The following is a 16015-nucleotide window of genomic DNA, read 5'->3' on the forward strand; positions in this document are numbered from 1 at the left end:
ATGTATATTTTGCTGCTTTAGGATAAAATGTTCTGAGTATATCTCTTACATCCCACCTGGTCTAGTGTGTCATTCAAAGCCATTGCTTCCTTGTTGACTTTTTGCTTAGATGACCTGTCAATTGATGTTAAGTGGGATATGAAAATCACCTACTATTATTACATTATTATCAATAAGTTCCTTTATGTTTGTTACTGTTTTATATATTTGGGTGTATTGAAGTTGGGGACATAAATATTTACAGTTGTTAGATTTTCTTGTTGGATAGTCCCTTTTATTATGATCTAGTGTCCTTCTTCATTTCTTGTTACAGTCTTTGGTGTAAAATCTCGTTTGTCCAATAGAGCTATTGATACTCTGGATTTCTTTTTTCTTTTTTTTTTTTTTAAGTTTTTATTTATTTGTTTTGAGGAGGGGCAGAGAGAGAGAGAGAGGGAGAATCCCAAGCGGGCTCTGCACTGGTAGTGCAGAGCCCGATGTGGGGCTTGAAATCACGTACCATGAGATTGTGACCTGACTCAAAGTTGGATGCTTAACTGACTGTGCCACCCAGATGCCTCAATACTCTGGCTTTCTTTTGACATCCATTAGCATGATAGATGATTCTCCATCCCCTCACTTTTAATCTGGTGGTGTCTTTAGGTCTAAAATGAGTCTCTAGTTGGCAATATATAGATGGGTCTTGTTTATTTTAACCATTTGACATCCTTTTGTCTTTTGACTGGAGTGTTTAGTCCATTTATATTCAGAGTGATTATTGATAGATATGAGTTTAGTGCCATTGTATTACTTGTTTTGTTGTTGTTTCTGGAGATTTTCTCTGTTCCATTCTAGTCTTTGTTGCTTTTGGTCTTTCTTTCCCACTCAAGGGGTCCCCTTTAATATTTCTAACAAATCTGGTTTAGTGGTCATGAACTCCTTTAGTTTTTGTTTGGGAAACTCTTTATCTCTCCTTTTATTCTGAATGACAGCCTTGCTGGAAAAAGTATTCTTGACTGCAGATTTTTCCCATTCAGCACACTGAACGTATCATGTCACTGTATTCTGACTTGCCAGGTTTCCGTGGAGAGATCTTCTGCTAAACTTATTTGTCTTCCCTTATAAGTTCTTTTGCCTTGGTGTTTTTAGGATATTTTCTTTATATTTTGCAAATTTGACTACAGTATGCCTTGGTGTTGGCCTGTTTTGTTGATTTTGATGGGAGTTCTCTGTACCTCCTGGATTTGGATATCTGTTTCCTTCCTCAGATTAGGGAAATTTTCAGCTAGAATTTCCTCAAATGTACCTTCTGTTCCCTTCCCTCTCTCTTCTTGTGGGGCTCCTGTGATACAAATGTTATTATGTTTGATGGAGTAACTGGGTTCCCTGTGTCTACTTTTGTGAACCCAAATTTTTCTTTCTCTCTTTTGTTCAGCTTCATTATTTTCCAGAATTCTGTCTTCTCTATCACTTATATATTCCCCTGCTTCTTGTATTCTGGTGCTCATTACATTCAGTTGGTTTCAGATCTTGGTTATTATATTTTTAATTTTGGCCTGATTGGTTTTTTTTTTTTTTTTTTTTTTTTTTTTTTTTTAGCTCTTTTATGTCTGTGGTAAGGGTCTCCCTAATGTCTTTCATGCTTTTTTGAGCCCATGTAGTAGCCTTATGATTGTTGCTTTAAATTCTTGATCAGGCATGTTAGTTGTATCTGTTTCAATTTGATCCCTGGCCATGACCTGTTCTTATTCTTTATTTTGGGATGAATTCCTCTGTCTTGGCATTTTGTCTAGGGCTCTGTCTTCTGGGTGTTAGGAAAACCTGTTACGTTTCCTGTTCCTAAGAGGAAGGATGTGAAGAAGAGGTCATATAATATCCAGGGCCTGGTGCTTCAGGAAGTGTCTTTGGTGTGTGGTACATGCACTTTGGTGATGTGTTTTGGCTGCTCTGTGCCTTGGGTTGGTTGTCTTCAGTTTCTCCTTGCTTGCAGTTGGGAGTGTTTGGACCTTGGGCAGAGTCTGGTGAGTTTTAACTAGGTGTGCTCTAGTATACTTGCTAAAAGAGACCTAATGCTCTTTTCACTAGAACTGAAGCTTTGCAGGACTCTTATGTCAGTAGACATGGTATATGGGGGGGGGGGGGCGTTTGTGCTGGTCTTATGGGGGAGAGGCCTGCTGTACTGGTCGGTAGTCACTCTTGCTGAAGAAAAACAGTCCCAGCAGAGTGCAGAGGGGTAGGACTTAGTGTTAGCAGGTTAGGCAGGCAGTGTTGGTCCTTTGCTATTTATTGAAGTTGGTTTATGCTGAGGGATAGAGGAGGGAAATGGCATCAACCAGGTTCTTTGTCCCTGGAGAGGAGAGTCTGTGCTTGCAGCTCTCATGGAAGCACTTTCAGAGGAGTGAATAATTTCCCATGGTGCATCACAGACATTTTTCAGATCACTAATTTCACACTCTGTCTGGGTTGCTTACCTGCCTGTAGCAGCATAGAATACTTTGGCCTCTACCCTAGCCAGGCCTGCTGACTTTTAAAATTCCAAACTTTAGGGACCTGGTGTGACAGGGATCTGCGCTTATTCTCTGGGAAAGGGTCTTCCCCTGTTGGGACTGATGCAGGTTTGACTCAGAATGGCAGTTGCACCAGAGCACAGGAGCATGGACTTTGGAGTAAAGTTCAGTGAAAAACTGGTATCCAGGATACTCACCCTCAGCTGGTTCCTCTGCACCTATGCTGAAGGTTGGAGGAGGGAAATGACACCTGCTGGTTCTTTTGTCCCTAGAGAAGCAATGCTACCTCTCATAGATGGTCGCCAAAAAGGAGAAACAGTCTCTCCTGATGCCCCTTAGGCATTCCTCAGATCATGCAGTCTGCCCCAGGGTTGTTTGCCTGCCTCTTCTCCAGGAGTAGAGCAGCTTCCTCAGGTCTCTGTCCCAGCCAAGCCTGGGGACCTCTAAAACTCCAGTCTTTGAGCCCCACTGGTTGTAAAAGGTCACAAAATTTAGCCCCTCTTGTTTTCCCAGCCAGTGGTTTTGGGGAAATGTTCTTGTGTTTATCCCTGTGCATTCCACTGTCTCTCACCTTTTTCTGTGACAGGGGCTCCCTCCCCTCCGCAGCCCCCTGTGGTCCATTTTTCCCCAAAACTACGGCTCCACACTTCCTACCTTCCTCAGTGTGGCCTCTTCTCTCCCTCTAGTTGTGCAGTATGTTCTATCATACCTCAGATCAATTTCTTGAGGATTCAGAATGATTTGATAGTTAAGTAGCTGTGTTTGAGGGACAAAGCAAGCCTAGGGCCCTCCAGCTATGATGCCAGCTTAGTTCATCCTCCCTTCTCTTGCTATGTCTTCTTGATGAGTTGACTGCTTTATCATTATAAAATAACCCTCTTTTTCCTTCATAATATGTTTTTGCTCTGAAACCTACTGTGTTTAATATTAATATATCCACTCCAGCTTTTAATTTAATTTTAATTTTAATTTAACTTAATTTTATTTTATTTTTAGAGAGAGACCATGCAGGGGAGAGGGACAGAGGGAGAGAGGGAATCTCAAGCAGGTTTCATGCTCAGTGCTGAGCCTAGCACAAGGTTCGATCCCATGACTCTAGGATGATCTGAGCTGAAATCAAGAGTTGGAAGCTCGACTGACCGAGCCACCCAGGCACCCCTCCAGCTTTCTTTTGACATGTTAACGTGGTATAGCTTTTACCATTCTTATGCTTTTAACTTAGTTGTGTCTTTATATTTAAAGTGGATTTCTTGTAGACAATATATATTTGGGTCTTGCTTTTTGTATACAGAGAATATATTATTTTTAATTGGGGTTTATTCCATTTATGCTTAGTGAGATTATTGATATGTTTTGAGTAAATCTGCCATGATGGTACTTCTTTGTCCATTTATCTCATCTGTTCCCTTTTTCCTTTTTTCTGCCTTCTACTGGATTGAGTATTTTTTATGACCCCATTTTATGTCCTTTGTTGCTTGATTATATAGAACTCATTATTTTTATATTTCATGGGTTGCTTTAGGACTTACACATCTTTAGCTAAATTCAGTCTACTTCAAATAATGTAACATCACCTCACATATGGTAAGAACCATACAATATTGGCAACAAAAGCAAAAACAAACAAACTAAAAATCTTTTCACAGCAAAAGAAATGATCAACAAAATGAAACGGCACCTACAGAATTGGAGAACATATTTGCAAACCATATCTGATGAGATATTATTCAAAATGTGTAAAAAACTCCTACAACTCAATAGCAAGAAAACAATCTGATTTTAAAATGGGCAGAACTAAATAGGTATTCTTCCAAAGCAGACATACAAATAGCCAACAGATATATGAAAAGGTGGTTGGGGCACCTGGGTGGTACAGTCAGATAAACATATAACTTTGGCTCAGGTCATACAGTTTGTGGGTTCAAGCCCTGCATCGGGTTCTGTGCTGACAGCTCAGAGTCTGGAACCTGCTTCGGCTGCTGTGTCTCCTTCTCCCACTTGCACTCTGTCTCTCTCTCTCTCAAAAATAAATAAACATCAAAAAAAAATTTTGTAAAGAAAAGGTGCTCAACATCAATAATCATCAGGAAAATGCAAATTAACACAATAGTGGGATATTCACCTGTTAGAATGGCTGTCATCAAAAAAACCCAAAAAACAAAAAACAAGAGGTAACAAGTGATGATGAGGATGCAGAGAAAAGGGAAACCTTGTGCACTGTTGGTGGGAATGTAAATTGGTACAGCCTATGTGGAAAACAATATGGAAGTTCTTCAGAAAGTTAAAAATAGCACTACCATATGATCCAGCAATCCCACTTTTAAGTATATATCTAGAGAAAATGAAAAAAAGATCTCAAAGAGATCATTGCAGCATTATTCACAATTGTCAAGATACAGAAACAACCTAAGTGTTCACTGATACATGAATAGATAGAGAAAATGCAACACGTGCACACACACACACACACACACACACACACAGGCAGTAGAATATTATGTAGCCACGAAAAAGAAGGAAATCTTGCCGCTTGCAACAACATGAATTGACCTTGAGGACATTATGCTAAGTGAAATAAGCCAGAAAGAGATATATACTACATAGTATTAGTTATATGTGAAATTTAAATGCATTGTATCAGTTACAAGTGAAATATGAATACGTATATACATTTGTGCATACGTGGGTACATGCATACATGTATAATGCACATACACACACACAAAAATACCAAACTCCTACAAACAGAGGATAGAAGAGTGGTTGCCAGGGACTGGAGTGTGGGGGGAAATAGGGAGAAGTTGGTAAATGGTACAGACTTTCAACTATAACATGAATGAGGTTTGAGGATCTAATGTTAAGCATGGTGACTATAGTTGGTAACACTGTCTTGTATAATTGATATTTGCTAAGAGCGTAGAACTTAAAAGTTCTTCCCACCAAAAAAATATTGAGGAGATGGATATGTTAGTTAATTAATTGGGGGGAATCTTTGCAATGTATATGAGTATCAAATAACCACAATGTACACTTTAAATATTTTACAATTTTATTTATTAATTATTCCTCAATAAAGCTGAAATAAAAAGAAAAGAATTTTACAGTAGTGTGCTGCAATTCCCCTTTCCTTCCCATTGGGCTGTTGTCATCCATTTTACTTGTACATATATCCTGTGGTTCATTATTTTTTAAAACATAACTTTATTAAGATAAAATTCTCAAAGCATATACTTCACCCATTTAAAGTTTAAAATTCAGTCATTTTTAGTATGTTCACACAGTTGTACCACAATCACTACAGTCAATTTTAGAACATGTTCATCACCCTATAAAGCAACCCTGTACCCATTAGCAATCACTTCCCATTCCCCCCAACCTTTTCCTCCAACCCCCCAGTTCCTGACTTTTACTAGTCTACTATCTGTCTCTATGGATTTGGCGATTCCGGACATTTCATATAAATGGAATCCTACAATGTGTAGTCTTTTGTGACTGGCTTTTTTTTTTTTTACCTAGCATGGTGTTTTCAGGTTAATTCATACTGTAGCATATATGAGTACTTGATTATTTTTATTGACAAATAATATTCCATTGTATAGATATGGCACATTTCATTTGTCTATTCATCAAATGTCTACTCATTTGAGTTTCCACTTTTGATTATTATGAATATATTATGAATATTTATGTACAAGTTTTGTGTGCATATAAGTTTTCATTTATCTTGGATATATACCTAGGGGCAGAATTGCTGGGTCATATGATAACTCTGTTTAAGGAACTGCCAGACTGTTTTCCAAAATTACTGTATGATTTTGCATTCCCACCAGTGAGTCTATGAGGTTCTGATGTCTCCACATCCTTGGCAACACTTGTTATTATCTGACTTTTTGATTGTAGCCATCCTTGTGGGTGTGAAGTAATATCTAGTGTTTTTTATTTGCATTTCCCTGATGATTAATGATGTCGAGCCTCTTTTCATGTGCTTATTGGCCATTTGCATATCTTCCTTGGAGAAATGTTTATTTATATCCTTTTCTAATTTTTAATTGGGTTCTTTATCTTATTATTGAGTTATAAGAGTTCTTTATATATTTCAGATATAAGGCCCTTATTGAATATATGGTTTGCAAATGTTCTCTATCATTCTTTAGGTTGTTTTTTTACTTTCTTGATGATATCCTTTGACATTACATGTTAACTTCCTGGCAGAAGGATGAATCTTTAACTCTTTATTTTCTCATAAACATGGACACTTCCTTACCTCTCATCACCCAGTAGGGTTACAACATAATCTTAGTAGATAAAAATTAATATGAGTATCTATGCTACACAGTTGAGCTTGCATTACTTTTTACATGTTTTTTCCTCAGAATGAATAACTTTTTTCTATTTGTATGTTTTACTGTATGCTTTCACTAACTCAGGCATAAATATTTGCATCAAGTATCTCAGTATCCTCTCAGCAGATTTAAAATATGCTCTCAGTATATTTATTCACTATAGATAATCAGTTTCAACACCTTGAAGATGCCTCTCTCTTTGGTTTCTGACCTGTTCCAATCTGGACTGGTTGCCCCTCTGTTTAGTCTACAGCTGTGGCCCCAGGTTTCTCTTCAGCATTTTTCTGTCTCTCCTGTGTTGAATCTCGTTTTTTTGTGTCCCAGGTTGTCTTCTGATTTGGCTTACTCTCTCCTTTTTTGTAGAGCACATTCTCTAGAGCACATTCTGAAAAAGAATGAGACTGCATTTCTGAAATGTTTTATTATTCTCTCATAATTGACTGATAGCTGAAAATCAAATTCTATCCAGGAAATAATTTTCCTTCAGAATTGGGAGGTACTTCTCCACTGCCTTGTAGCTTATAATGTTCCTATTGACAAGGTGAAACCATTGAGATTTCCTGACTTTGCCCCCTCCATTCTCTGGTAGCATGTAAGATCTTTAAAAGGTTTCAACCTTTTAAAAAAAGGTTTATTTAAAAAAATAAAAATTAAAATCTCAAACCTTCAGAAAACTTGCAAATACATTACAAAAAACTTCTCTTTTTTTTTAATTTTTTTTTTTTTTAATTTTTTTTTCAACGTTTATTCATTTTTGGGACAGAGAGAGACAGAGCATGAACGGGGGAGGGGCAGAGAGAGAGGGAGACACAGAATTGGAAACAGGCTCCAGGCTCTGAGCCAGCAGCCCAGAGCCTGACGCGGGGCTCGAACTCACGGACCGCGAGATTGTGACCTGGCTGAAGCCGGACGCTTAACCGACTGCGCCACCCAGGTGCCCCTCTTTTTTTTTTTTTTAATTTTAAGAGTAACTTGCTGGGGCGCCTGGGTGGCTCAGTCGGTTAAGCGTCCGGCTTCGGCTCAAGTCATGATCTCGTGGTCTGTGGGTTCGAGCCCCGCGTCAGGCTCTGTGCTGACAGCTCAGAGCCTGGAGCCTGTTTCAGATTCTATGTCTCCCTCTTTCTCTGACCCTCCCCTGTTCATGTGCTCTCTCTCTCTGTCTCAAAAATAAATAAATGTTTAAAAAAATAAAAAAAAAAAGAGTAACTTGCTGACATGATGTTTTATCACTGCCAAATACATTAGTATTTCTTATAAACAAGGATATTCTTCTAGTCAACCACAATAAATCTTCAAAGTAAGGAAATTAACAGTGATAATACCTTTAATTCTCAGGCCCAATTCAAGTTTTGCTAATTGTGCTGATAATGTCCTTTCACAGGAAAAGGATTCAGTTGAGATGCAGAAAATTACCTTTAGTTTTTTGTCTATTTAGGCTTCAGTTATGACCTTGACATTTGAAAATTACAGGTCTGTTATTATTTTTCAGTTTGGGTTTATCTGATGTTTCCTCATTATTAGATTCAGGTAATGTATCTTTGGTAGGAATATCACAGAAATGAGGCAGTGTTCTTATGACATCTTATTAGATGGCTCATGATTTTGATTTGTTCCATTATGATGATGATAACTTTGTGTACTTGATTGAAGGGGTTTTTTTTTGCTTCTCCACTATAAAATTACTATTTTCCTTATGTAATTAAAAGTATTCTCTGGGGAGGTACTTTGAGACTATGTAAATATCCTATTATCAAATGTTCATTGTATTTAATCTCTGTGGATTCATGGTTTCATATTAAATTGGTTATAATCCTTTACAGTCAATATTACTATCAATATTTATTTTGAATCTCAAATTGTTTTAGATTTGACTAGCACAAGCCCCTTTTAATTGGTGTCTAAGTCCTTTGGAAATACACCCATCATTCTTTGAGCCCTTTATCACTTTTTGACTCAAGAAAATGAACCAGGCTTTTTTTGTACTTTCTCTGCCTAGCCTTTGAGTTAGCCAGTTCCCCCAGGAGCTCTGGTTCATTTTAATGGGCTATGACATTTAGAAATCAAGATCTGGGCACTGGGCAGTCTTTACTTTTGGGGTGTCACTGCTCCCAAGCCTTCTCATGAATAGGGAATAAGTATACATATATGAGTAAATGTATAAATATATACACATTTACCTCTATATTTATTTCTATATCCATCTGTACAATTGAAAACTATCAGTTCACAACAATACCTCCAATTTCAGTTTGACATCCCAAGGTTCATATTCGTTTTCTCTACTTCAATATTAGTAACTCCCTTCTCTGACAATGAGAAATCTGGCTCTCAGTATCCTTAATATATTAGCATATTTGACCCATCTATGTGACCAGTCTCTGACTGCTGCCACTCTCTGTCCTATGATGTCATCCTCATTGTTGCCTGTGTTCTAGCATTCTCTACTAAACCATCCTTCTCCATCTCACCTCTCTCGGGTTCTGATACTCTGTATTAAAATGCCCTCCTACACAGAGACTTTCCATAGGTTTTACTACACCAGGCTGCCTTCTCTCCCCTTGTGTGGATACCCTCTTGACCTTGTTCAGGTTCATATACTCTGTGCTGGGCAGCCCTCCATTATGGTACCTTCCTTCTCCTTCTGTGCTGTACCACCTCTCCATTCTTACTTTGTTCTGGCTTTGCTTCTCCCATACCAGGGATGCTCTCTTCTTCCTGTTTGGACCCTGAAAACTAATATTAAAACACAGTGTTCATATAAAATAAAATTATTTCTTAATATACAGGGAAGGTTCTTCATTTTACTTTTGGATATACTTTTGCTAGTGTGTGTCATTAACCTTTTATTCTCTCTCTCTCTCCCCCCCCCCCCAACACACACACACCTCTTTTTTTTTTACTTGTTTAGCTGTCTTTTTGGAGCTGTTAAATATTTTAGGACTTTCAGAGACTTAAAATGAACAATCAGTTATGAATATAAACATAGAGAGCCTTTATGATCTTTTGCCAGATTCCACTGCCTTGGGTGATATTTTCAAATAAAAAATATCTTAATTTGAGAAACAGTTTTACTTATGAATGACATGTTTTACACAGAAAAATGCAATGCAGCATAGGAATAGGACACTCTATACTACTGATACTGGCCACTCTATACTGATAATTAGTATGTTTACTAGCTCCCTATGGCTTCTGAAACAAAATACTAGTCACTGTATGGCTTGAGACAAGATAAATATATTGCCTCACAGTTCTGGAGGCTGGAAGTCTGAAATCAAGATGTCAACAGGCTGGGCCATATTTCCTCTGAAACCTATAGGGGAATCCTTTCTTGCCTCTTCCTAGCTTTTGGTGGTTTGTTGGCAGTCTTTATTGCTCTTTGGCTTTCTGCTGCATAACTGCAGTCTCTCCCTTCCTTGTCACATGGCAGTCTCCCTGTGTGTCTTCACGTGGCTGTCTTTTACATGTAACCAGTCATATTGAATTAAGAGTCTACCCTACTACAGTATGATATCATCTTAACTCATTGCCTGTACAATGGCCCTGTTTGCAAATAAGATCACATTTTGAAGTACTGAGTGTTAAGACTTTGACAAATATTTTTGGGGGGACACAATTCAACCCATCACAGTATATAAACTAAGGCTTCATTTCATTTTTTTTATAGGAAAAAATCCTCAGATTATACCTAAGAGCAGTCTTTTTGTTGTTAACTCATGTAATATATAGTATTATAGAGTCATACAGCCTCATAATTTAGTGTCACTAGCTATAAGAATTAGTAACATACATGTTTTCGTTTTGTTTTATTTTGCATTAGACTGTTTCTGGTAATATTAAGAAGGGAATGTTAGTTTGGCCAACTAGCTCTCTCATAAATATCTTTGATTAGCTACCCAGCATCTGTAATCAGTTTGACTTTCAGACTTTAGGAAAGTCATTTGGGGAAGATTTAAGGTAATTATGTAAGCTGAGAATCTGGACTCCTTTTTTCCTGTCCAGAAAAGAAAATCAATAGCTACTTCCATAAGATTTTTAAGGATCGGTGTTACTTTCCATCCTTTTTAGTTTTGGAGGTACTGGTCCTAGCTGTAAATATTTTCCTAATCAGCACATCAGTCCTTTGTGGAAGCCTTTAAAATACTTTTCAGATTTACTAATTTTTGAGGAACCCTAAGCAATATATTGACTTCATACATGATTCATGAATTTCAGTATTCCTTATACTGTTTCTTAGTTGCTGTTTTTTTTTTCTTAACCATCTGGAGATATACTTTAAATTAAGCTCTTTCCTCATTTGATATAAGCATGTATATCTTAATTAAACACAATATTTACTAAATTAGTTCAGACTTGTGCTGGTTAAATTGCATGATTTGCCAAAACTTGTGAATGAACTAAATCTTCCATTGGCTGAATTATATGATTATCTTAAACTTCTAAACGAACTAAATTTTCTCTGAAAATTCCAGTGTGGAATTATTTGCCTAAGATGAGTTCTTATACTTTCTTCTTAAGAATATTGATTTTAGAAAATGGTGTTTTCTGGATCATCAGTATTCCCTGAGAATGAAACTTAAATTTCTTATTTTGATTAACCTGAATGTCTTTTCTTTCTATATAATATTTATAACCTTACTTTCAATGTATTGCATAAAGAATGCTCGTATTTTCCATTTTAAACATCCAAAATACTTCCTCCAACATTTGAAAATTTTGATATTAAAGAAGTTTTTCTGGGGTGCCTGGCTGGCTCCATCAGAGCATGTGACTCTTGAACTCAGGGTTGTGAATTCAAACCCCACATTGGGCATAGAACTCACTTAATTTAAAAAGGGGACTATTTACACCCTTTTAAAAAACAAAAAAAGCAAGTTTTTCCAAGTTCTTATCCAAATATCTTTGCTTTATTTTGAATAACTTTTAATATTTTTCCCACTGACGTTAGGCTGCCATATAGAATATCTAGTACAGTACATTGCTTTTTAAAAACTTATTCAACAAGTTATTTTACTAAGCATTGCAACAAGTTCTAGGGATCCAATAAGAAGTTAGTCTCTAATCCAAAGGAATTTATAATCCAGTGGAAATTGGGGTAAAAAAAAACAATTACAGCATAGTATTATCAGAAACTCTAAGGGATATTATATTCTAACCTACTTGCAAGCTAACAAGTTGGCCTGCCAATTTGGTAGATGCTGACAGAAGATACAAGACTCCTGGGTCAGAGAGACAGGACTTTAGTATTTAGAACAAGCAGTAGCTAGAGTATTAGCATTTTCTTAGACTGATTCCCCAAACTCCATTTCCCACTGGCTGAAGTGAAGAGAGCCAGGTGACCCCTGCACATGCAGTGTGTTATACAGGGGAGAATTTCAGAGATTAGGGAACCTGGATCTTTTATAATGAGCAATAAGTATTTTGCCTACTGTTCTGGAGGAGATATCCTTTTAATCTTCTGAGACTGTAAACAAACTCACCCTTTGCTTTAGAAGGAGACACTGTATCTTTCAAAACTACTCACTATACAAACATCTTTGAAAAGACTGTCCAGAACAAAGGCAGTCAGTGTCTTTGCTCAGAAGATAGGCAAAAATGCAAAAGGCCAGTAGAGAATTAGCTCCTAATTCCCCGTGAAGAGATTCTCTCTCTTGTCAGCTTTGAAGAAGAAAGTTGTAAAGAGACCCTGAATTAGTTGTCTATTGCTGCATAACAAATTACCATGACCATAGTGGCTTAAAACTGCACATATTTATTATCTCAAAGTTCCTGTGAATCAGAAGTCTATGTACATTCTAGCTTGATTCTCTGCTTAGGGTCTCTCAGCATGCAGTTAAGATGTCATCCAAGGTGGAATACTCACGTGGAGTACTCAACTAGGGAAGGATCTATGTACCCACTCTTGTGGTGTTGGCAATATTTAGTTTCTTGCAACTGTAGGATTCATGGCAGCTTACTTCCTAGAAGCCAGCAAAGTGTAGAGAGATTAGAGAGGGATACAGAGAAGGAACAAACAGGGAAGAAAGCATCAGTGATATGAAAGTGTAAGAGTATCTGTATGCTTGTAGTAAGAGCTCCTCTACAGCAGAATTTCTCAACCTAGGCATGATAGACATTTTGGGCTGGATAATTCTTTTCCTGTCCCATGTGTTCTAGGATGTTTAGCAGTAACCTTGGCTTCTACCCACTGCTAATAGAATCTCTCCGGTTGTAACAACCAAAAATGCCTTCAAGCATTGCCAAAGTGAACATCCACGTAATGACCACTCAGGTAAAGAGATAGGTGTTTTGCCATTACTTTAAAAACTCCAGTTTTGGGGCGCCTGGGTGGCGCAGTCGGTTGGGCGTCCGACTTCAGCCAGGTCACGATCTCGCGGTCCGTGAGTTCGAGCCCCGCGTCGGGCTCCGGGCTGATGGCTCAGAGCCTGGAGCCTGTTTCCGATTCTGTGTCTCCCTCTCTCTCTGCCCCTCCCCCGTTCATGCTCTGTCTCTCTCTGTCCCAAAAATAAATAAACGTTGAAAAAATAAATAAATAAATAAAAAAACTCCAGTTTTGCTTCTTTCGGTTCATTATTCTCTCCCTCCCTCCAAAAAGAAACTACTTTTTTGTAATGGTGTTCTTGCTTTTCTTTCTAATCTAGTTTTACCCATTATTTTAAAAAACTTCACATATAAGGAAACATTCGTGTGCATTTTTTATATGTGGCTTTGTTTGGCCAACATTATGTTTGTGAGATTTAACTATGTTGTTGCATTTATATATAGCTCATTTATTTCTATTGCTATGTAATCTTTCACTGTATGAATATGCCATTATTTATTTCACTGTTGGAATTTTTAAATTTTTTTTATTTAAAAAAAATTTTTTTAACATTTATTTATTTTTGAGAGAGAGAGACAGAGCATGAGCAGGGGAGGGGCAGAGAGAGAGAGAAGGAGACACAGAATCTGAAGCAGGATGCAGGCTCTGAGCAAGCTGTCAGCACAGAGCCTGATGCGGGGCTCGAACCCACAAACTGTGAGATCATGACCTGAGCTGAAGCCAGATGCTCAACCAACTGAGCCACCCTGGCACCCCTTCACTGTTGGAATTTTGAGTTGTTGACAGTTTCTGGAAATTACAAATAATATTGCTAAACAATATTGTAAATATTTCCTTATATAATTGTGCACATATTTTTATTGGGCACATAGTTTGGAGTGGAATTTCTGAGTCATGAGGAATGCATATCTTCAACTTGAGTAGATAATGAAGATGTTTTTCAGAATGATCGTATCAATTTATACTCCTATTAGCAGTGTATGTGAATTCCCATTACTCCTCCCCCAAACCTAATATTATCAGTTTAAAAATTTTAGCCATAGTGATTGGTAGCTAGTGGTATTTCATTGTGTTCTTAATTTGCATTTTTCTGTTAATGAGGTTGAACATCCTTTCATTTGTATATTGACCATTTGAATATCTTCTTTTGAGAATGTCTCTTGCCGATTCTGGGTTATCTTTTTTTGGGATTTGTAGAGCTTTTATGATTCCTTGGTTGTTTTTGTGTGTTGCACAAATCTTTTCCCATTTCACTGACTTTTTTACCCAGTGTTGTAGAGTAGATATTGTTGCTGTGCCACCCATATCCCCTTGGCGTTCACTTTTGTACAAGGAAGTCTTCTTACTACAAACAACTGAAACTCACTGCCTGAGGACTTTCTTTAGCCACATGAGAAACTTGAGGGTAATCAGGGAGTGGTTGCCCAGCAATAGATCTTAACCAATACCAAACAGGAGTTGGTTAATAAATATGTCATTTTCCTTACCTCTGGAGATAGCTTCTGAAGCTTACTGTACACCATCTCTGAATGGTCTCCAGGATTGAGCCACGGTGCCATGTAGCGATATCATGATCAGCAGTGTATCCCGTATTGCTGCTCTTCCCTACTCTCTTGCCTGTACTTCTTAGAATCACTGTTCAATTATTATTTTTTTAACGTTTATTTATTTTTGAGACAGAGAGAGACAGAGCATGAATGGGGGAGGGTCAGAGAGAGGGAGACACAGAATCTGAAGCAGGCTCCAGGCTCTGAGCTGTCAGCACAGAGCCCGATGCGGGGCTTGAACTCACGGACCGCGAGATCATGACCCGAGCCTAAGTCAGCCGCTTAACCGACAGAGCCACCCAGGTGCCCCAAATATGCAGGAGTATTATTAACTATAGTCACCATGCTGTCCATTACATCCTCATGACTTATTTAGTTTACAACTGGAGGTTTGTGCCTTTGACCTCCTTCTTCCATTTTGCCCACCCCCTGCCTCTGGCAGCCCCTCGTCTATTCTGTGTCTATGAACTTGGTTTTTTCTTTGTTTTTAGATTCCACATATCAGTGAGATCTTTGTTGACTTTCTTTGCGTGACTTATTAGAAGTTCTTAATTTAAATGTAGATCCTAGTTTATGCTCTTTCCTTTATAGTGGTTGTTGTATCCTGCATAAGAAGTCTTTACTTACCCCAATGTCTTGACTGTACCCGTGGGATTTTAATTTATGGAGATGACTAAGTGATGACATAGGCTGATGTTATTAAAAGAAGATTTTTATTACTTACGATTTCTGAGAGAGGGGAGCTTGCAACATGGGGTCACATGGAGAAGTACCAGTGTTGGTCAGGAGCCAAAGGAATGAGGGGACAATATCACAAAAGCCTTTATTACTACAGGAGTGAGAAATTGTTAGGTGGAAATGTCCCCTATTAGGTAGAAAGTAAAAACACAAATGTTGGAGTTTGTGGTTGTAGGGTTTGTAATATGATTTCTGTGCACCCACAAAAACCAGACCATGGGAGAGATATAGGCAACTTTGGCCATTAGTTGGCCCTGTGATTAATGTATGTCAAATCATCAATTATAAAATTTCTAAAAGTTGACAAACTTAAAAAAAAAAAAAAACGGTGCCTGGGTGGCTCAGTCATTTAAGCATCTGACTCTTTAGCTCAGGTCATGATCTCATGGTTTGTGAGACTGACCTCTGTGTCTAGCTTTGTGCTCACAGTGTAGAGCCTGCTTGCGATTCTCTCCCTTTCTGCTCCTCTCCCACATGCACACACTTTCTCTCCCTTAAAATAAAGAAACTTAAATAACTTAGTTAGAACACCCAAGGTAGTAAAGAAATTCTTCTTTCATATATTCCAGATGTTTTATT

The 16015-nt window shown here is 37.8% G+C and overlaps 1 protein-coding gene and 1 long non-coding RNA gene across 2 annotated transcripts in view; one reads left to right on the plus strand and one right to left on the minus strand.

Annotated features, from left to right (window-relative positions):
• LOC123598086 overlaps positions 1-9646 on the minus strand; it is a 45573-nt gene extending 35927 nt beyond the window's left edge. The window contains exons 1-2 of the long non-coding RNA XR_006712384.1: positions 9066-9646; positions 7041-7214 (exon numbers count right to left, since the gene is read on the minus strand). This is a non-coding gene — a long non-coding RNA (uncharacterized LOC123598086). The remainder of the gene's footprint in view (positions 1-7040; positions 7215-9065) is intronic.
• MSH4 (mutS homolog 4) overlaps positions 1-16015 on the plus strand; it is an 85701-nt gene that overhangs the window by 31729 nt on the left and 37957 nt on the right. The window lies entirely within an intron of this gene.

This window comes from Leopardus geoffroyi, chromosome C1 (genome assembly GCF_018350155.1).
Source record: "Leopardus geoffroyi isolate Oge1 chromosome C1, O.geoffroyi_Oge1_pat1.0, whole genome shotgun sequence".
In the NCBI taxonomy this organism is placed as follows: Eukaryota; Metazoa; Chordata; class Mammalia; order Carnivora; family Felidae; genus Leopardus; species Leopardus geoffroyi.